Source organism: Leucopleurus acutus (assembly GCF_964270905.1).
Source record: "Leucopleurus acutus genome assembly, chromosome: 2".
Lineage (NCBI taxonomy): Eukaryota > Metazoa > Chordata > Mammalia > Artiodactyla > Delphinidae > Leucopleurus > Leucopleurus acutus.
Window position 1 is genome coordinate 25226137 of NC_139143.1, and position 22908 is coordinate 25249044.

Below are 22908 nucleotides of genomic sequence, written 5' to 3' on the forward strand. Positions count from 1 at the left end.
CAGGGCTCGAACCCGTGTCCCCTGCATTGGCAGGCAGACCCCCAACCACTGTGCCACCAGGGAAGCCCTCAACCATTTTTAAAAGGAATGAAATTCTGCCATTTGCAAAAACATGGATGAACCTTGAGAGCATTATGTTAAGTAAAGTAAGCCAGATGGACAAAGACAAATACCATATGATCTCATATGTATGTGGAATATTAAAAACAAACAAACAAAAACAAGCTCATAGATACAGTGAAGAGATTGGTGGTTGCCAGAGATGGAGGGTGATGAGTAGGCAAAATGGGTGAAGGAAGTCAAAAGACACAAACTTCCGGTTATAAAATAAATAAGTCATGGGGAAGTAATGCAGTGTGGCAACTATAGCTAATACTGCATTGTATATCTGAAAGTTGCTAAAACAGTAAAGCTTAAAAGTTTCATCATAAGAAAAAAATTCTATAACTATGTATGGTGACAGATGTTGACTAGAATTATATGGTGATCATTTCACAATATATACAAATATTGAACCACTGTGTTGTACACTTGAAACTAATATATGTCAATTATACCTCAAAAAATATAAAATTTAAATTAAAAAAAAAAAGCTAAACTTTACAAAAGGTATCTAATAACTTTTTAACCAATTCAAGAAAATTTCATTTAGATGAGTTGCTAAGTGGGAAAGCAAAGAGTAACTTTCCTAAAATCTATTTTGTTTTTTAAACCCAAACACTAGGGCTATCTAAGCATAATTTACTATGATGAACAAATCTTTACCTATAATATCTACATATTATATAACACTGATGTATGAATATTTTCTCTTTGGTAGTTTCAGAATAAATACTAGATTGAATGAAAATTTATATCCCCAAACAACTAAGTCATAACTAAATTAGTGTAAGCGTTAAGATAATAATCATATACTGTCTTTTACATATGCACACCAACCTATATATTTGTGCCAACATCAACAGTCCTGGGTAACTTAAGACCTGATACATTGCTAAAAGGTCCATCTGTCTTGTTTGTTTATGTCAAATCTCTCCAGAGCTTAATAAATAACTGCTATCTCTGAGTCCCATGGTTTGTTTTGCAGCTACTTAGACAAGAAACAGAACTAACACTGAATTCATTGACAGCAATGGATATCATGAAATTGCATTAAAAATTTCTGAAAAAAACATTTCACTGCTTTTAACTTCTAACAAATGAATTAATGCTGTGCTGTACTTTGGAGGGAGAGGCAGCAGACCAAAAAACAAACAAAAACAAACAAAAAAGTTAGAGAACAGCTATAATAAAATCATAGCTCCAAATCATTAATCATGCTGTATCAGAAGGGATCCTCTGAAAGATTTTTAACCAGAGTAGTTGCATGATCTGGTTTACTTATCAGAAAAATCACTTGTGTGGATCTTTAATAACATGAAACGAAAGGGCCAGTTGAGAGAGAGAAGTTAAGGATAACAGGAGAGAGAGTGCTGGACAAATAATGGTGCAGAGACTGAGGAGTGGGAAGGCATCCAGGACACAGGCAGAGGGACTATCCTTACACAGGAGAAGGGGCACATTTTCCATTGTGACAGAGGCTTGTGACAGAAGCGGGGTGGGGGATAGTGTTTACACTGGAGTTAAGTTAGAGGCATTTCCATTTAGTAATATATCTTTCTCAGGGAAACAGTGAGTAGGACATCTGCTGAATGGGGGGAAGGGGTATTGGGAGCAGGGACCTGGGAAACATACAGAAGGTTTAAAATAGCCAGTGGAAGTTTGCAGGGCTGCTGCTGAGGGACCACTGAAATTAGTTCACTACAAATTCGTAGTCTCCATTCTACTTGGTCATATACACTGCCTTCAACTCAATCTCATGGCGCAAACAAACCACAGAAAAGCAGCTAAAAGGAGACTCTTTTACCTAACCTTCTACATGAGTTCAAAGTATCGAAAGAAATGCTGGAATCTTCTCAGGGTACTAGGAGAGAGATTTCTTCAGTCCATCTCAACACCTATCTTCATTTGTATTCCTCTGCACAGCTCACCATTCTTCTTCCTACCTCTGTATGCAGACAACTGAATGCAGTTGGTAAAATACTTGCCTCACGTTTATTTCATTTAAAGAAAATGAATTCTTAAAATCCTGACCCATACTGTGATTGTACTCAAAAATACACCAAAATTTTTTTTAAGTAATAGCACCTCATTTTAACCTGCTGCAAATGCTATTCACTAAGCTCTTATGTTCTGCATAGTTTAGGAACACCATATCTTTGGGTTTTTGGGGGGTCTGCGTTGGGTCTTCGTTGCTATGTGGGCTTTCTCTAGTTGCAGCGAGCGGGGACTAGTCTTCACTGCAGTGCGGTGGCTTCTCTTGTTGCAGAGCATGGGCTATAGGCGCGCAAGCTTCAGTAGTTGCGGCACATGGGCTCAGTACTTGTGGCTCAGGGGCTCTAGAGCGCAAGCTCAGTAGTTGTGGCACACAAGCTCAGTTGCTCCACAGCATGTGGGATCTTCCCAGACCAAGGATCGAACCCGTGTCCCCTGCACTGGCAAGTGGATTGTTAACCACTGCACCACCAGAGAAGTCCCACACCTATCTCTGAAATGCCACGTTTTTGGTTAAAGTCAGTTTCGAATTTCATCTTATTTCCTCTTAGCAATTTGAGATTTTTCAAACGTAGATATAAGACTAAATTCTTGTGCCTGTATAAGAAAATCAACATACTGATTTAGTGAAGCAGAAAACTTGAGTTCTGATACTATCTCATATCCTGGGATATAAGATTCCTCCAAACATTAACACGTGATGATTCTAGTTATTAGTTCCCAAATTCTCGATTATTTGTCTTTTACTGCATTAAGTCTAAAACAAATATCTACTTTCTCACGTTATTTTGTGAGCCGCAATCACTTCTAATCTACTTTAAAAGTACAGCTACTGACAAACACACATTTTCTTCTGTCGTTCCTTATCTTGAAAAACAATGATATAAGGTTGCCCTTTGAATGGAAATATGAAGCTCCTGTCCCACATCCAAGAGAATATTAGCTTTGAACTGTTTATACAATTGATGTGCTAATTCATTGTTTTTTCACCCAGTGCTCTTTGTAATCAAAAGCAGCGGTCCCCACCCTTTTTGGCACCAGGGACCAGTTTCGTGAAAGACAGTTTTTCCACGGACAGGGTGTTGGGGGGTATGGTTCAGGTGGTAATGCAAGCGATAGGGAGCAGCAGATGAAGCTTCACTGCCTCACCCACCGCTCACCTCCTGCTGTGCGGCACAGTTCCTAACAGGCCAACACCGGTCCACAGCCCAGGGGTTGGGGACCCCTGATCAAAAGCACACATTTGGTCAGCATTAAAGGTTTAGTATCAGGACACAAAACAACGCCAATAAATCACTACAAGAAGACTGAACTTTGACCTCAGGAGTAAAGTGCTTTAACTGAGCTAGCCTCAGGTTAATGTAATCAATCTGGTCTACTATGAAGAAGCTATACTTATTAGGTACAGTGGCGGAAGAGGGAGACAGACAAGACAACCTGTCCTTAAGTGTTTACTCTAAGAGGTTAATATCCAAAATATATAAAGAACTCATACAACTCAATAGCAAAATCCAAATAATCCAATTAAAAAATGGGCAAAAGACCTGAAAAGATACTTCACCAATGAACATTTACAAAAGGCCAACAGGTACATTAAAATATGCCCAGTGCCCAGTGTCATTAAGGAAATGCAAATCAAAACCACAATGAGATATCACCACACGTTTGCTAGAATGTCCATCATCAAAAAGAAAAGAGATAACACAGAAAGAAAAATTAAGGAAACAATCCCATTCACCACTGCAACAAAAAGAATAAAATACCTAGGAATAAACCTACCTAAGGAGGTAAAGGACCTGTACTCAGAAAACTATAAGACACTGATGAAAAAAATCAAAGATGACACAGATGGAGAGATATACCATGTTCTTGGATTGGAAGAATCAATATTGTGAAAATGACTATACTACCCAAAGCCATCTACAGATTCAATGTAATCCCTATCAAATTACCAGTGGTATTTTTTACAGAACTAGAACAAAAAATCTGAAAATTTGTATGGAGACACAAAAGACCCCGAATAGCCAAAGCAGTCTTGAGGAAAAAAAACAGAGCTGGAGGAATCAGACTCCCTGACTTCAGACTATACTACAAAGCTACAGTAATCAAGACAATATGGTACTGGCACAAAAACAAATATAGATCGATGGAACAGGATAGAAAACGCAGAGATAAATCCACGCACCTATGTTCAACTAATCTCTGACAAAGGAGGCAAGGATATACAATGGAGAAAAGACAGTCTCTTCAGTAAGTGGTGCTGGGAAAACCGGACAGCTATATGTAAAAGAATGAAATTGGAACACTCCCTAACACCATACACAAAAATAAACTCAATATGGATTCGAGACCTAAATGTAAGACCGGACACTATAAAACTCTTAGAGGAAAACATAGGAAGAACACTCTTTGACATAAATCACAGCAAGATCTTTTTTGATCCACCTCCTAGAGTAGTGAAAATAAAAACAAAAATAAACAAATGGGACCGAATGAAACTTAAAAGCTTTTGCAAAGCAAAGGAAACTACAAACAAGACGAAAAGACAACCCTCAGAATGGGAGAAAATATTTGCCAATGAATCAATGGACAGAGGATTAATCTCCGAAGTATATAAACAGCTCATTCCGCTCAATATAAAAAAACAAACAACTCAATCAAAAAATGGGCAGAACACCTAAACAGACATTTCTCCAAAGAAGACATACTGATGGCCAAGAGGCATATGAAAAGCTGCTCAACATCACTAATTATTAGAGAAATGCAAATCAAAACTGGTGGCGCAGTGGTTAAGAATCCGCCTGCCAATGCAGGGGACATGGGTTTGAGCCCTGGTCCAGGAAGATCCCACATGCACGGAGCAACTAAGCCCGTGTGCCACAACTACTGAGCCTGCACTCTACAGCCCGTGAGCCACAACTACCGAGCCCGCGTGCCACAACTACTGAAGTCTGTGCGCCTAGAGCTCATGCTTCACAACAAGAGAAGCCACTTGTTGCTTGGCAAAAAGCCCGTGCACCGCAACTAGAGAAAGCCCATGCGCAGCAATGAAGACCCAATGCAGTCAAAAATTTAAAAATAATTAAAAAAAAAGAATTCCCAATCATTCCTAAGTATGAGACATTCCATTTCAAAACATGAATGAAGGCCAGAGACAGGACAAAGGGAAGCTCTGATCCTGGAGTCATTCCCTCCTCAGTTCAAAAACAGGCTCCTATACTTACCACCTGTGTAATTTTAGTCAAATTATTTCAACTCTGTGAGACTTATTTTTCTTTCTTGTAAGAATGAAATGAGATCTAATTTATGGGAAAGTTCTAAGGCCATCCATAAGTCAAATTAAGAACACTCTTGTAGATTAATGCTTTGTCAGTTGCTTCATTTGCAAATATTTTCTCCCATTCTGAGGGCTGTCTTTTCGTCTTGTTTGTAGTTTCCTTTGCTTTGCAAAAGCTTTTAAGTTTCATTCGGTCCCATTTGTTTATTTTTGTTTTTATTTCCATTTCTCTAGGAGGTGGGTCAAAAAGGATCTTGCTGTGATTTATGTCACAGAGTGTCCTGCCTATGTTTTCCTCTAAGAGTTTGATAGTGTCTGGCCTTACATTTAGGTCTTTAATCCATTTTGAGCTTATTTTTGTGTATGGTGTTAGGGAGTGATCTAATCTCATACTTTTACATGTCCCTGTCCAGTTTTCCCAGCACCACTTATTGAAGAGGCTGTCCTTTCTCCACTATACATTCCTGCCTCCTTTATCAAAGATAAGGTGACCATATTGCATGGGTTTATCTCTGGGCTTTCTATCCTGTTCCATTGATCTTTCTGTTTTTGTGCCAGTACCATACTGTCTTGATTACTGTAGCTTTGTAGTATAGTCTGAAGTCAGGGAGCCTGATTCCTCCAGCTCCGTTTTTCGTTCTCAAGATTGCAAACAGTCCCTGGACATCAGTCAAGACAGTCATGAAATCCTATGCTCCAGTTAAAAAAAGTCAACTGTCTCATCAGAAATATTTCTTGCCATGTATTCTAATTAGAAATTTAAGTTGTTCTGCTTAGGACTCTGTGTGATTTCCAAATCTAAGTACTCATGTTTCATCAATTCTGGTAAACAATCAGTTTTATCTTTACATACTGTCTCTCCCCCACTCATGTTCCTCTTTCCTTCTGTAACTCCTATTAGATGTATTTTAGATTTCCTTACTATCTGATCTACATCACTTAATTTCTCTTTTATAACTTCTCTTTATATTTTTGTATTGAGATTGGGGGCTTGAGTTCCAAATCAAACTTCACAGATATCATCCGATATCATTTCTTCAACTGTATACAATTTGTTGCTTAATTTGTCTGCTCAGTTTATTTCTGTGATTTTTATTCTTAGAAGTCATACAGTACTATTTAAAATAGCTTTAATTTTTTGATAGTACCTTTTTCCTTTTCCATTTTTATCCCACTTTAATATTTATTTTATTAAAGATAAATATTAGAAGTATATAATTATAAGGATAAAGAAAATGCTCATTCTTAGGAGTCTAAATCTATTGTTTGTTTCTGTCGACTCCTGATCACGGTGGATTATTTTGTAATTTTGGATAATGAGCTCCTCTGCAGTGAAGGGCTTTATCTGTGGGGATCTTGCACAGGCTGATTTAAGGATGCTTCTTCCAGAGTGTTTTTGCTTCTGCCAGGTGTCCCTGGTTATGTTACCAACTAGGGCCAGTTTTTATATTAATTCTCAACTGAGGAAAGCAGTAATATGAACCCCAAACCTCAGGGTTAACAGACTCATGGTTACAAACACAAATATAAACAGAGAGAAGTCACTCTCTTCAACAGAATATCAAGGCAGAGACAGAAAAACTCCTTATCTCTTTGCTCCTAGGCAGACACCCCCTCCCCCCCCAAATCCATCACTGCAGAACTGAGATCTTCAGGGTCCTGGCTGTATGTGCAGCTCTCAATACCAATGCCCTGTTCAGGTTGCTTGGTTAAGTCTTAAGGCCTCCTTTTCTGTCCCAATGTGGTGGTTAAAATTCAAGCCCACTGGATAACTGCCCCCATCCCGTTCTCCTAAAACAGCTGTTGATTATATGTGATTACTTATCGAACATTTAATGAATGCCAGGTACTATGTTAACACTTTACATATCTTATTTCATTTCGTTCTCATGGAAACCCTTCTATTTTTCCCACCTTACAGATGATGAAACAGAAAGCAAGATAAGCAATTTGCTCAAAGCTTATGCAGCAAGTAAGAAGCAGAATTGAGATTTGACCTAGATCTATGTGAGTCTGAGTATGCATTGTTAATTATCATACACTGCCACTTTTAAAAACTTCTTCCTAGTGCCTAGGCTAGTGCTAGATGTAAAGTAGTCACTCAAGGACTGTCTGCTGAATGAACATTCTCCTTCGGTATATAAGTCTATTATTGGAAACCCTGAGAACAATTAAGTATTTGGCAGATTTTTAAGAGTAGCAACAATGGGTATAAAACAGTGGATGGGTTATAGGATATCACCCAAACTACTGAGTAGAAATAATGTTGGATGGCACTTCCAGCCATGTTTTATACTTGAATCACAATATTAAAATGTTTGTTTTATTGACTAATCATGAAATCATGAATTTTCTAGTGATGCACGACATTAAGTGTTCAATAATTGTTACATTTGTCATTTGTCATCGTTATCAAAACAGAATGCCTCCTTGAGAAGAATTTATAAGCTAGTGGAGAGCACACACGTATAACCTAGATAGCCAGGTATAATGAATAAATATTTAACAGAAAAAGTAAAGAGAGAAAAAAAGGAAAGAGCAAAAGCTGACCAGGGATCTGCAAGGTCACAGAATGATGAACATTTTCTGGTAACATGAATTCACCACAAAAATTGAGCTGGGAACTATTTAACTATTTGTATGTTAAAACAGATGTTACAGAGCAGAATTTTAAAATATATAAAATTCCTGGGACTTCTCTGGTGGGACAGTGGTTAAGAATCCTCCTGCCAATGCAGGGGACATTGGTTCAATCCCTGGTCCGGGAAGATCCCACATGCCGTGGAGCAACTAAGTCCGTGTGCCACAACTACTGGGCCTGCACTCTAGAGCCCGCGAGCCACAACTACTGAAGCCTGCACGCCCTAGAGCCCACGCATCTCAACTACTGAGCCTACATGCCACAACTACTGAGCCTGTGTGCTACAACTACTGAAGCCTGCACGCCTAGAGCCCACGCACCTCAATAAAGAGGAGCCCCCACTCACCGCAACTAGAGAAAGCCCGCGGACAGCAATGAAGACCCAACGCAGCCAAAAAATAAATAAATAAAAATAAATTCATTAAAAATATATACATATATAAAATTCCAAAAAATCTTTAGGTTCAAATAGACGTCTTCATAGAATGATTACACTTGTTGTTAGGAATACCATTAAAAACAAAGTATGAGAATAAAAGCAAATATTTATATGGTGCTTACTCTGTGCCCTGTACATACTGACTCATTTAGCCTCACAATAATCCTCTTAGGTAGCTTTGATATTATTAGCACCTCCATTTTATGGGTAAGCAAACTGAGGCACTGACAGGTTAAGCACTCATCACGTCAAACAGCTGTCGAAACTGGGACTCAAACCTACGTTGACTGGCTCCAGAGTCCATGCTGCCTCTGACGGCCATACACAAGGTAGAATTTGAGCTAGGTGCTGAAGATTAAGAGTTTGGACAAATTAGGAGGAGGAGGAGGAAAGGAAACTGTAATAATACAATTTACAATGCATTTAATACAAATTTATTATTTGACCTTAGAAAAGTCCAATCATAGATGGAGACAATAGCTTACACAGAATCTATGCTAAAATATTCACAAAGACTTTTTTTTTTAATGAAATAAGCACTGTATTTTTTAAAGTATCTAGTGGATACTGTTTCAAGTTTGCTTATTTATTGCTTCAGGCTTTTTCACAAGCTATTCCATACATGTATATTATTTCCCAAGTAGAATTCAAGTGCTTGAAGCAAGAGAATGTATGTGTTACTTCTTTTGCAGCCCTTACCACAGCACGGTCCTAGGTACATAATTCGCCCTAAATAATGCTTGTTCAATTGAACTAAAATAGTAACGTCTCTTTTTCACTTCCTCTTATCTAAGGAAATAGATTTAGAAAAAATGATTACATCACTTAAGATAATGTTTAAAATATATTTAACAACAAAAACCCCACAAATATTATCTGGTAGGAAACAGAGATAGAGGGGAAATGCCAAAACAGAGAGTACTTTTGTCACTGAAAGATTAAATATAACGGCAAGTCAGCAAATTCGAAAAAAGAAGCATGAATTAGTACAAAAAGCAAAGATTAAATTAAATGGACCCATTCTACTTTCTGATCCAGAAAATTCTGAATCTGTAATTATAAATCCTTACTGCTCAAGCTATGCAAATTAAAGGATAAGATTTAAATATGCAAAGAACATAGAGAAGAACTGTTTTATGTTACTTTCAAAAATAGAGATGAGACAAATGGAACTAGACCAAGGTCAGATTTATTTTAACCTAGACTTTCCTTTTTTTTTTTCAACTACAATTTTACCTGAAAGCTTCACCTTCTCATATTCTAGATTGGATTTCTCTACTATAGAAAAACATAAAAGATATTTCCATGCGCATTTAAAAGACAAACATGAAATCTATGAAATAAATGGAATAAAACTGGTTCCAATAAGAATTATGACCACTCTTACTGAAATTAAGAAAATGTATTATTTTACTAATAGGAGTCTCCTGAAATTTTCAAAGTAAAAGACTAAAATTATAAGAGAGTAACCTCAGAGGTCCAAGTGAAAGTGGAGACATACGTTAAAAATTTGGATGATGGGTATAAAATAGTGGATGGATTACAGGATATCACCCAGACTACTGAGTTTCAGAGTAAGCTTGGCCCAAAGTTAGTTCAAAAACAGACCCAGGGACTTTCCTGGTGGCTCAGTGGTTAAGAATCAGCCTGCCAATGCAGGGGACATGGGTTCAAGCCCTGGTCCAGGAAGATGCCACATGCCGTGGAGCAACTAAGCCTGTGTGCCACAACTACTGAGTCTGCACTCTAAAGCCTGCGAGCCACAACTACTGAGCCCACGTGCCCCAACTACTGAAGCCCGCTCGCCTAGAGCCCATGCTCTGTCTGCAACGAGAAGCCACCACAACGAAAAGCCTGCACACCGTAACAAAGAGTAGCCCCTGCTCGCCGCAACTAGAGAAAAGCCCACGCACAGACCCAACACAGCCAAAAATAAATAAATAAATAAATAAAATAAATTTATTAAAAAAACCCAAAACAAACAAACAAAAAACAGACCCAGAGAATGGTCAGGTCTAGAAAGAGAATTTGAATAAGGAGGTAAAAGTAGGAGAGGGAAGAGGCTATAAAGGGAGAGGAATGAACAGCAAAGTCATAATAATGGTACAACAGGATTTGTTGGTACTGCTTAAATCTTTATTTCATAAGAATTGTCAATTTTGTTTTAACCACAAAAAGATTTGCACTTGAATCATTTTAGTACATGCTCTTTTCTTTACTAAAAGGAAAATGTCCACCTTAGCAATCTTCAAAAAAAGCTATAACTTGGCAATGACTCATCAAAAACAGAGGGCAGGATAGTTTCTAAAAAGGTAAGAACCAAAATCAAGGGAATTCCCTGGCAGTCCAGGGGTTAGGACTCCATGCTCTCATTGCCAAAGTCCCGGATTCGATCCCTGGTTGGGGAACTAAAATCCCACAAGCTGCCAAAAAAAACCCAAGAACCAAAAATCAATATTTTAAAGTTTTTAACGTAAAACTGTTACTTTACTTGTTCCAGGTTAGAACAAGACTTCCAAATGTTTGCACTCTGGCCTGTGCCTGAATTTTGAAGGCCAAGTGTCCATGGCTCCCAGAAGGCAAAGGTAACACCCTTTATTAACATTTACGGAGAGCCTACTAAATATATACCACCAGGCTCAGTGCAGCATATGTTGGGGGAAGAGGGGGGTGGGGGCATGTATTTATTGGCCATTTGTCTCTTCAGAGAAATGTCTATTCAGATCCTTTGCCCAATTTTTAATTGGGTTATTATTTATTGAGTTGTAAGTTGCATTATTTTTACACTCAGAAAAAACGTTTTAAAAGGCATTTGAATATATGCTAATATATATAATCACTAAGAATGTGGCAAGGTTACTATAAATATTGAAGGTTATGAAGAAACCTCCCTCGTTCCTGATGTACTCCTTTACTCACCTCTAGGGAGGTAGACTGATTTATCTGTTTGGTAAATTTGGTAATACCTAATCTTAACTGTCTCAGCCACCTTTCTTTCTTGAGTGAGCCTGTCAGCAGAAAACAGACCCCGCTCTGCTCTGCTGGGTTTAGCTGGGCAGGCCTCCGGACAGGAAAAGACAGAGGAGAAAAGATTGAGAAGAAGATTAAGAAGGAAAAATTAGATAGATGGAAAATAAGGAGAGGTGGGATAGGATAGAGACTTCAGTACAGATAATAGACAAGGAGTTTTTAGAGGAAAATGAGTGCGACAGCTTGGTTGGATGGGAAAAGTATAAGAAGTAGCTAGAGATCTACTGAAGTTGCCTCTTCAACTCACATTGCCCTTAATCCAGTTCAAGTCCTAACTCCTAAACCTTAATACAATGTCTCAACAATCCATCTAACTTTATTCCCTACTAATCTTCTACTAAGATATGCCTTGTCACATGCTGTTCAATTTGAATATAAATTGGCACAATTTATCAGAAAACAATTTCATAATAAATAGTAAGACTATTAAAACAATTAAGACCTACTAAGTTTCTTTCTGAAGGTTTATGCTAAAGAAATACTCTGAATAGCAAGCAAAAAAAGAAAAAAGGGAGAGGGGGAGGATTCTCTATGCACAAACATGAACAGCAAGGCATTATTTTAAAAGTTTATTCTGTTCCAGGAACTGTTCTGTATATTTTGTACACATTACCACAGTTAATCCTTTTAATTGCTACGAAGTATTGTTTCTCCCATTTACAAATGGGAAAACTAAGCAGCCAGATAGTTTGTCCAAGGTCATTGTGGCAATGAGTGAAAAATTGGAAACAATCTAAATGTTCAATAATAGGGGAATGATTAAGTAAATTAGCTCATACCCTAGATATTACAACACCTCAAAATATGTACATTATGAATCTATAATGAGGGAAATAGAATCTAAAACAAATCATAAATATGATCTCAACTATGTTTACACACACTCCAGAGACACTGAAAGTAAATATACAGAAATGTTCACAATTCTTGCTCTTGGCTGATGGGAGTACAAGTTAATTCGTTTTGTACTTTTCTGCATTTTGCATATATTTAAACATACAATATTTTTCTATTCAAAAAAATGTTTAAAGCATTGAACCAAGGACACAACATTTTAAAAAACTCCAAAGAATGCTACACAGTTAATCTATATATTAATATTGTTCACCTCTTTACAAAGAAAATAATCCAAATATATACAAGGTTATCACAAAGTTAGCAAATTAAAAACAAAACAACCAATTTACTAACTGCTCTATGTGCTTAACACTGTGGAAGGCGGTCACTTTAACATGTGTTATCTCATGCGATAAATGTGTGGGGTTTTTTTTTTCTTTTGTAAGGTTTGTTTATCCACCATTTCAGAGGATTCCCATTGCCTTAAGACCCTAACTATTTTAGAGCATCAAAGAGTCACTGGATATATTTGCCAATAACCTACAGAAACAGGAGTTCCTACAAAGCCAGTTCTCAAGGGCACAAAGTAGAAACCTCTATGGTGGAACTCTACAGATCTTAGAAATGAACTCATCTGAATTGTTACATAACTTTTCCTTATATGTTTACCAAACCCTAAGTCAAAAAGGTGGTATTTGGGCTTCCCTGGTGGCGCAGTGGTTGAGAGTCCGCCTGCCGATGCAGGGGACACGGGTTTGTGCCCCGGTCCGGGAAGATCCCACATGCCTAGGAGCGGCTGGGCCCGTGAGCCATGGCCGCTGAGCCTGAGTGTCCAGAGCCTGTGCTCCGCAACGGGAGAGGCCACAACAGTGAGAGGCCCACGTACCGGGGGCGGGGGGGAAGGTGGCATTTAAAATTCTGGTAAAATGAAATAAATTCTACAAAATATTTAGTGAATTAATTATAAATTATACTAAACCAAAAAAGGTTCTCATATGTTTTCTTCCCTTTCTTAAAAAACTACTTATATATATTTGGGACTTGTATTTTTCATCAAATGTTTTGATGAAAGGGCTCATTTTTACTGCATTTCCCACAGTACTTAGTACAATGCTGATCACCTATGGGCTCAAACATTAGCCAATAAACTAATAGGAACTAATGCTAGCTTCAAGGTCATTGACAAGCCACCATATTTCAAAATTATTCACCGAAGTGTATATGGATGTTGTAATGTGTAGGTTCATATGGATTATCAGTAAATTAAAATTAACCTATGAATTCAACTAGGAAAAAGAACATAACCCATACGGCATCAAACATAATTTTAACACTATTTCACAGTTATAAAACCTAAGCCAGGAGTTCTCTAGTTTACTCTCTATTCTTCTTTTGAACAAAAAGCAAAAATCTATTAATTCTATCGTTTCAGAAGATATGAAATTTCAAAATGAGCTTAGGCTGATATGTTTACTTTTAATTAAGGCTCTTGTCTCACACAGCCTTTTCAATCCATCCTGCAAGCCAGAGGCAGATTACTGTTCAGAAAACACTACCTTTGTAAGCAACTATACTCCAGTAAAAATTAATTTTAAAAAATAATAAAATTTAAAAAAAAAGAAAACACACTATCTTCGTGTTTTACATAAGAAAGACAGTGACTTGACAGACTTGTGGAATGAATATTTCTCCATGTCTCAAAGTTCTATAATGACACCTTACTGTCTGGTGAATTTAGCAAGTGTCACCCTGGTCTTAGATTTTATTGAGCATCAAAACAATCTGTTCCTTCAGATAAGTCTCAATATCTCCAATATGCCACTACCAATATCCCATTATCTGGTTCTATTCCTATTTTTAACTCTCAATCCCCTACTGTCATTACCCCCACTACCAATACCCAGTTCAACTACATCAAGAACTGTAGCCTCAGGAGTTCCCCAGTGGCCTAATGGTTAGGATTCTGGGCTTTCATTGCCATGGCCAGGGTTCAATCCCTGGTCGGGGAACTGAGATCCTGCAAGCGGCGCAGCGTGGCCAAGAACAAAAAAAAGTAAACAAAATAAAATTATTTTTAAAACAACAACAACAAAAAACCTTCAGACTTCTGCCTTTTTTTTAACATTAGCCTCCTCCTGGCATTACTTTCTTTCCTATCGAGCACACTGAATTCATGGATCATCTCTAGCTACCTCCTTAGTTCTCATATTTCTTCTGCACCCACCCTATAAAACTCCAGCCCTGATCAACCTAACCACTTTCTCTGCTCTTATACCCAAGCTGCTATCTGTTGCTAAAGAAAATCACAATTATGCAGATTGGTAACTGTAAAAACAGTATCCATCCAACCTCAGGTAGGAGCCTCAATGATGGCCAGACATCATTCCTCATAGAGCTCCCGGGACCACGTCCACCAAAGCTATTCTAAACCTTTACCACTGGCCTCCAGTCCTCTTTGTATTCCTAGCTCAGCAGTCTCAACTGGGCCACATGTAAACAGAGGTTACCAGATGTTAGTTGGTAACTAGTATTTCCCCCTCTTATCTCAGTAGTAGAATGTTTCTATCTGCTGTTCAAGGATATTCTTTCCCTTTCTTACTCTTTTCCACTTCATCAGGAGCATATGTGTATAATCAACCTACCTATGGACTCATTCCTCTCACTGTGTAAGGCATCCTCACAAAATGCAGCTTTCCTTTATCCTAATCCTTACTCTATGAACAACTCTTTGAAGTGCCAGGAAAAATTCAGTCACAAGAATTAATCATCTTTCTGTAAAATGCACAGATGGCAAACAAATGATAAAAACCAAAGTAACCTGCAGGATACTTGAGAAATGTCTAAAGGTATACAAAACAATAGGTAAGATACTTGAGGAAGATTTGTTTTTTAAAAGAATCAGTATGCCTTTTCCTATAAGATAATCTATTAAATTATTTTTGTCATAAATAAAATACTACTAAAAAATGAAGCTTATATATAGAGATCCTTACAAAACTATCACTGATGAGAAGGATTAGAGATTTATAACCAAGCTCAAATTAATTCTGTGGTTCTTATCTTTTTCTGGGTCATGGACCTTTGAAGAATCTGATGAAAGCTAAGAATTTCCTCCTCAGAAAAATACACATATACTACCACTAAGTTATGAATGTTATTTCAAGGGGCTCACAGACCCCTTGAAGTCTATTCTTGGGCCTGACATTAAAAACTCTGATTGTTGGGCTTCCCTGGTGGTGCAGTGGTTAAGAATCCGCCTGCCAATGCAGGGGACACAGGTTCGAGCCCTGGTCCAGGAAGATCCCACATGCCACAGAGCAACTAAGCCCGTGTGCCACAACTACTGAGCCTGCGCTCTAGAGCCCACGAGCCACAACTACTGAGCCTGCATGCCACAACTACTGAAGCTCACGCACCTAGAGCCCGTGCTCTGCAACAAGAGAAGCCACCACAATGAGAAGCCCGTGCACTGCAACAAAGAGTAGCCCCCGCTCGCCACAACTAGAGAAAGCCCGCGCACCGCAACAAAGACCCAACACAGCCAAAAATAAATAAATAAAATTAAAAAAAACAAAACTCTGATTGTTCCCAAGAAATTATATCTTATCCATGTCAAATAGGTAGATATTGTTTTCTATTCCTATAATATCTAAATAAATATTTATGATATTAATTCTTACTGTGATGTTTGACACAACAGTGACATACTAATTTATATCTCCAGCATAACAAAAGTTAATAGAAAGGCAGGAAGGGAGACAGGTGTAAAAGTGAATATGCTTTCCTATAACTAGTCATTCAAGAGAAAGTATTTTGATGGGGGTTTGGGAAAAGAAAAAATTCCAGAGTAAGGTAGTTTATCCTAGGTAATAAATTCTAAGAAAAGAATAAAAAACCAAGAGAAAAAATTTGTCCCAGAAGAAGATACCTTCCAATACTTTGAAAGACTGTTGACAGAATACGATTTTTCCCCGAAGATATTTTATTTCAGTGGAGAATATTCCCTAAAGAAAACACACATGATGAAAGAGACACTATTAAATATATTCTACTGGGAATTCCCTGGCGGTCCAGCTGTTAGGACTTGGTACTTTCACTACCAAGGGCCTGGGTTCAATCCCTGGTTGGGGAACTAAGATCCCACAAGCCATGTGGTGCAGCCAAGTAAATAAACAAATATATATATATATATATATATATATATATATGTATTTAAACACACACACACACACATATATTCTAGCACAGTTTAGTATTGGTGTACTCAAAGTTTCCTTCTGTAATAGGGAAGAACAAGTCTGACACCATACTGGATCTGCTTCTTCTACTTTAACGTTTGTATTCTATTGCTTTTTGTCACAAGTTAAGAATGTTGCCTATATCCTAAAATATACAGGATAGCCCATTCTCAAGACTCTGACCTTGAAAGGTAAAACACTTCCCCATTCACGTAGAGATAAAAAGTTGCAGAACAGAAAATAACATTTGTCTTGTTGGAGGTTTATAGGAACACTGTGATTGGACCTACCTGGAAAGCTGGAAGAATGAAGGATTCTGGCACCAAGAAGTTTGCAGCAACCAACCACACCCCCACACCTTTTAGTATAAAGGGGCCTGAATTCTAACCGGGGGAAGATGGTTCTTTGGGACACTAGTCCACCACCTTCTCAGTCTGCTGGCTTTCTGAATAAAGTCACTCACTATTCCTTGCCCCATGAACTTGTCTCCCGATTTACTGGTCTGTTGTGCAGTGAACAGTATAGGTAACACCTGTACTCAAAGTTTCTTCCTGGCAAATCCACCAGACATCAAAAGTATGATGACAGTGATCAATGGATTCTAACTGCTAAATTAAAGCTTCTGTTCAACTTTCATTATAGGAAAAAACTCTAATTTTTGAATAACCATGTTTTCCTTAAGTTAAAATATATCAGGCTTCCCTGGTGGCACACTGGTTAAGAATCCGCCTGCCAATACAGGGGACATGGGTTCGAACACTGGTCCGGGAAGATCTCACATGCCGCAGAGCAACTAAGCCCGTGCGCCTCAAGTATTGAGCCTGCGCTCTAGAGCCTGCGAGCCACAACTACTGAGCCCGCGTGCCTAGAGCCCATGCTCTGCAACAAGAGAAGCCACTGCAATGAGAAGCCCACGCACCGCAACGAAGAGTAGCCTCCACTCGCCGCAACTAGAGAAAATCCTTGCGCAGCAACAAAGACCCAGTGCAGCCAAAAATAAATAAACAAAAAATAAATAAATTTATAAAAATAAAATAAAATTTATCCACCTTTTTTTCTCTCTGGAGCACTATTACTTTTGTAATAGAGAGGAAGGAGAGGAAAAAAGGAAGGCGTAAAATTTGTTGTACTCCTACCCCACCCCACCCCAAGGTTATAATAAACCATGACCTGTTCTGACTTTTGAACTTTTCATGGAAGGCAGGTTAGGAAAAAACCAAAAGGTGAGATAAGGCAGAATAAGCTATAGGAGATATTATTCTGGATATCTTTTTACGTACTCTGAAGCACTGTAACAAAATGGAAACTCTCCAGCAAAGGCTATACAAAATACATAGTTTTATACAAAGTATTATACAAGTACATGGAAACTGTAGTTTTAAGACAGACATTCTTAGAATATTTGTTTCATCAGCATAGATAAGTGTTCCCGGAGGAGAATTTTTGCTCATAAGTTTTCTGCACACATAGGTATACTCTTTGAGGCTGTCAGGGAAGGTAAGCCAAATACTCAAAGGTCAAAGCCCTGTCATGGTTTACTAGGGAGTCCCTAGGTTTTCCCCAGGCATACAGCTGAAAGAGGACAAAAAGCCTATAGGCATCAAAATGCACAAAATTATAATTAACCAAGAGGGTACCTGATATAATAAAAAATTACCTCCTGAATTAGACACTTTAGGTTAATTTGAAATAGACCTTTCTCTGGCTAGCAAAAATACGAACTTTGGTGGACATAAGACCTATTAGGTCAATTTTAAACTAGAGTTCAACTGTAAGACTAAGACAACAAACCATCTTGTCTTATAAAACATTTAATTATATGATTAAAATAAGGAAGTCACATAACATTGCTTCTAATTTTGGCTCTTTACAGTGCTTATGCAATGCTATAGTTAAAAACTCTAACTGGCGTGACAAAGAACTCCACAACAATTTTGTTTTCTTAAACTATTGGAGCAAAAGAAACCTAGTGATTACTTTGTAAATTGTTGAAAAAAATAAAGCCTAATGACTGAATTTGGATTAAGAAATCACAAATGGATACAAAACCTTTTTTTCAGGAAACTAAACTTCATAATTTTCTAATCAGTATAGTTTCTACAAAATTCCACTCCTCTTTTGAGTTGAACATGAGGGAGGAAATCAAGTCTGTTACTTGGTATGAATCCTTTTGAGACCTGATTTAAGTAAACTTTTTCATGTCCACAGTGGAAAAAAGAAAAATCTAAACTAATCTTTGGTGGTTAATAAGGGAGAAAAATAAAAAACAAAACAAAACTCCACTAGGCTTCAATAAATAAAACACATGTTCACAAAAACAAGTCCTTGTTGAAAAATCTTAAGCAATGTTTTTCAGTTCATTTAATAATTCTTTTTGAAGATTTTGTTGTACAGAGCTAATACCTGCAGAAGAGAGAAAAGTGAACAAGGAAAACAATGTAGGCATAAAATAAAAATACAAGTGGTATGCTCTCCAATATCCAGGAACAACAGCATTCTTTATCTTATTATAAAGTTCACATATTTTAAGGAAATTATTTATTTAAAAACCTATATATAAAAGGTGCTTCAAAATATTAGTTTTTTTTTTTCTTTTTTGCGGTACGCGGGCCTCTCACTGCTGTGCCCTCTCCCGTTGCAGAGCACAGGCTCCGGACGCGCAGGCTCAGTGGCCATGGCTCACGGGCCCAGCCGCTCCGCGGCATGTGGGATCCTCCCGGACCGGAGCACGAACCCGTGTCCCCTGCATCGGCAGGCGGACTCTCAACCACTGCGCCACCAGGGAAGCCCCCAAAATATTAGTTTGCCTTCATTCAAATTACAAATCCACAGCCACCTAATTCACTGGGTTTTCAAAATGCAGCAAACATAGAAAAAATGTAATTATTTATTCAGGTAGTAGCTTTCCAAGAAAATCAGGTTAGTATTCTCATAAGAGAACTTAATAGGGATAACAATTACAAAATATTGTTAATTACTAAAATCTCTTAGGTACTGTCAATTAAAATATCAAATGCCCAAATGTCAATAAAGTTGACTAAATGTGTCACTTACTCCTTCAGAATTCTTCCTACAGTCAAAGGGAAAAACACTCTTGATTTGTCAGTATTTTGACAAACACACACTATTTTTCCTTTCCACATGGCTAATGATGATGAAAAAGCGGGAAGTCCTAAGAGATGGAAGGGAGGAGGTGATATAAAGGCAAAAAGTTTTCATCTCCAAATATGTTGAAGAGCAGAATCTGAAAACTGTGACTAAAACAATTTAAGAAATCTCAACCTATTATAAGATTCAGAACTTTTTAATAATGTATTTCTTTTTTTTGAAGATTTAGATATGATTTTTTTTACTTTTTATTAAAGGATATTATAAAATAGTTACTTCAAATGCATTAAAAAAAAGTATTCCTTGGTTAAAAGGAAATATAATTTCCCCCAAAGGAATGATACATAAATAAGGAAAAGCCTATATTCATGTGAATCTTCAAGGCCCTAAACAGAACACACTCATAACTGTATCAAGACAGATGGACATATTGAGTGCAGAACTTCTCAATAAAAATATAATCCTTGCAAAGACCACTTAAATTGAGCCTTTTTAAAAACATTAAATTGCCAGACTACCAATTATTCTTCCTTAAATAACTAAAGAAAAATTTGCTAAGACTAATTTGAAGCAACAAAACAACGTACTCTCTCTCTTATCCAACTAAAATGGTGTCAATGGATAGCCATCTATATTTAAAGACAAAATGAAAATGCTCTGTTTTCCTACATAATGTGTATGCACCTCTCACGAAACAAGCAACATCCGATAACTATCCCCTTCCCCAAATCTGTCTTTGATCCTTTAACATTCCACACACTGCCAACACTGTGCTAGGTTTATACTGACTAGGTTTTACAGAGGGAGTTTGTTGACTGATCAGGTAATTTAAGATTTCTTTATACCATAAAAGTTGTGGAGGAGGCATGTTTTTCATATTAAATTATACTGAATATTAATTAGGTCTTCAAGTAAATTCTGACATTAAATGTAAAAGTACAGCTAAAATAGTATTTAGGTAAGCTTATCAGAATACAGACATCAAGATAAGAATGATGATGGATCCTATTGATCCCCACTGAAGTCAGTGAGCTGCAGTTACCTTTCAAAGAGGGTTATCTTTAAGTTATAACAGCTCTGAACAAGAGATGGTGCAAATCACCACATCTGTTGCAAAAACAACTTAAAACACATTCCTTGTCAATATGTCAGTAGCGTTCTCTAAAAAACTGCCATATTCCCTTTACAGTTTAACCAAACCACCACACACGTGTGTGTGTTTTGCTATTACTCAGGCTCCCAGTGTTTTACAGCCAAAAAACATACCCTCTTCCTTCTCAGTTTTTGCTAAAAAGATTTTCTTTCCTTTAATAACACCATCATATATAGAAGTGCATTTACAGAACTCTTAGCCATACCTGAAACCGATTCAGAAAATAAGCCTCCAACAGTAGGTACTCTACCTGTTTACCATAAAGTTCAAACTTCTCGTATGTTTTCAAGTTCTCCCTACTTAATACCAACAGACATAGTAGACAAAGACTCATACAGTGTCTTGACACACTGTTGACACGCAGATGTAATTAACTGTAACGATGACACACCAGGAAATGACTGAGCACTCTATACATCTTACGACACTCACTAAACAAGCACAGGGCACCTGTTAATCCTCCTCAGTCAACACAAAAAGGAAGAGACTTTTTGGAACTTTCATCCTGCTAGAATCTTCTCAGTTTGAATATCCCAGCACTTTAGGAAAAAGATTTTTAAATTTACTCCACAGAATTTACCCCAGACTCTCAGGGTAAGAAGGTATCTTAAGAATCACACAGTAATCCTATAGATATGTGCTGCTCAATAAGGTCTTTAGCCACCAGCTAAGACATGTAGCTGGTTGGAATTCAGATGTACTGTAAATATAAAATACCCATGAGATTTTGCAGATTCAGTATGAAAGAATGTAAAACATCTCATCATTAACTTTTAAAACTGATCACATGTTGAAATGATATATATAGAAATCAAATAAAATGTTAAAATTAATTCCACCTACTACTTCTTTTTTACTTTGTTAATGTGACTAGAAAACTTTAAATTGCTCATATAGCTTGTGTTATATTTCTATTGGGCAGCACTACTGTAGACCCACAGCCTAAATTCTGGTAGCAAACTGTCATTTGGCATTTCCCAATTACAACTGCCATATAAAAGTCAAAAGGAAAATCAGTATTTTGACTTCTCTGTCAATTAAACGGGGATAGTAAAAAAAATAACTTAAGAATAGTGTAAAAATAGAATCAGTTTGCCTGACACCACTAAACAGATATTACATTACTTCAAAAAGGCAAAAATAGCACAGGATGCAAAAACTACACTTCTTAAAAAAATAAGATGGGAAATATACAAACAAGGTTTTTCTAAAGAAGTAGCTCTAAATGCTGATTATAAAGTTCATTTTTAAGGGAAATGGATATTTCTGTCATTTCTAGCACCTGGGACCTCAGAAAAATAAAATGTGTAAGATTCTGTCTCTTATTATTTAAGCATCGTCAACCACAAACAAACCATTAACACTATAAAAAGGGAAATAATTACCATAACCTAATTCTCTTTTCCAAAATCAAAAGAATATAACACCACTCAAAAGCAAAATTAAAAATGACATTAATTTCTCTAGAGTTGAGTAGGTTATCTTTGGTCCACAAATATAAAATAAGAAAGCATATTTTAAGGTAGGTATTTTTTACCACAATTTTTTAAAGTATATTTTAAACGTGAGAAATTCAACAACACAGTTCTATGAGTGAACCATTTCTTCCTCTACCGTAATAGAGCTTTCTGCTTTGATTTTTAAAATATTTAGGCCTCAAGGGCTCTTGGGGAAAAAAATCCAGTGTATTTCTGAATGTACAGAAATATTTTTATAAGGAGAGATGGGGAGACAGCTCAGTAAAAGGATCGGGGGTATGGAGCTCTCTCAGGCGTTCAGAGGATGCAAGAATAACTTCTAGAGTTGTCAATGGGGAAAATATTTTAAAAAGAATAAAAAAAAATTAAGACCAAAGGGTTCCCAGGGCTTCCACAACAGTTGACAAGACACTTTCTACGGTGTCCTCACAAATTTACAACCCGAAAAAGGCCATACTTGGCCATCAATTCTTTACCCATTTGATATTCATCAGCCGAATAAATCTTCAGACTTCTATTTGCTAGGCGATACATTCCTTAGGAATCTTTTCCTTGTGCATTTAAAATACCAAGCTCAATTACGCTCCCAGTAAGGTACGCAGAAAGGACTGTA

General features: G+C 37.2%; 1 protein-coding gene across 1 annotated transcript in view; it reads right to left on the bottom strand.

Annotated features, from left to right (window-relative positions):
• The window catches only part of CNST (consortin, connexin sorting protein), a 115658-nt gene that overhangs the window by 91798 nt on the left and 952 nt on the right, over nt 1-22908 (bottom strand). The gene's annotated exons all lie outside the window — the stretch shown is intronic.